This window comes from Olea europaea, unplaced genomic scaffold, assembly GCF_002742605.1.
Source record: "Olea europaea var. sylvestris unplaced genomic scaffold, O_europaea_v1 scaffold2504, whole genome shotgun sequence".
Taxonomy (NCBI): domain Eukaryota; kingdom Viridiplantae; phylum Streptophyta; class Magnoliopsida; order Lamiales; family Oleaceae; genus Olea; species Olea europaea.
The window spans coordinates 51,512-52,191 of record NW_019243281.1 but is presented as its reverse complement, the minus strand read 5'-3'; positions in this window follow the sequence as shown (position 1 = coordinate 52,191).

Genomic DNA, 680 nt, shown 5'->3' with positions numbered 1-680 from the left:
TCATCCAATTTGATTTTGTTCCATCGTGGCCACCAACTTTATATTTAGTGTCTCTATGGCCATCTAATTTGATTTTATTTCATCATGGCAATCCAATTTCATAAAAAGTTTCATCGAAACCACCAACGTTTCACTATGGCCACCCAACTTCTTTTCACAATCAGTGGCGAACGTAAACGTTCTGAGTTGGTGGGGTACAATCAAACTTGTAAAGAATACAAATTTACGTTTATCTCAAACATCATCAAGTTTGTCATCTTTTTTTTTTTTTTTTTTTTTTTTTTTTTTTTTTTTTTTTTTTTTTTTTTTTTTTTTTTTTTTTTTTTTTTTTTTTTTTTTTTTTTTTTTTTTTTTTATTTATCTCTATCATCATTTTCATCACTTTTATCTCGAACAATCTTTTGATTAACATTGTAATCATCAAAAGAAAAAGCATATTTACGTTTAAATTATTTTTCCATCACAATTAATGAAAACAATCAATTCAAGTGATAAATACGAAAATCATAGCAAATTCTGAATGTTACTTATCAACTGCATTTCAATTCAAACAAAGACAAAAATTACAGCAAGGATCCATTACCATAAAATCGTCAAAACAAGATAAAATTTGGAGCACTTAAGGGAATCCCCAATTCCATTTCATAAGAAAATACAAAAGAAATCATCAAAAAGAAATA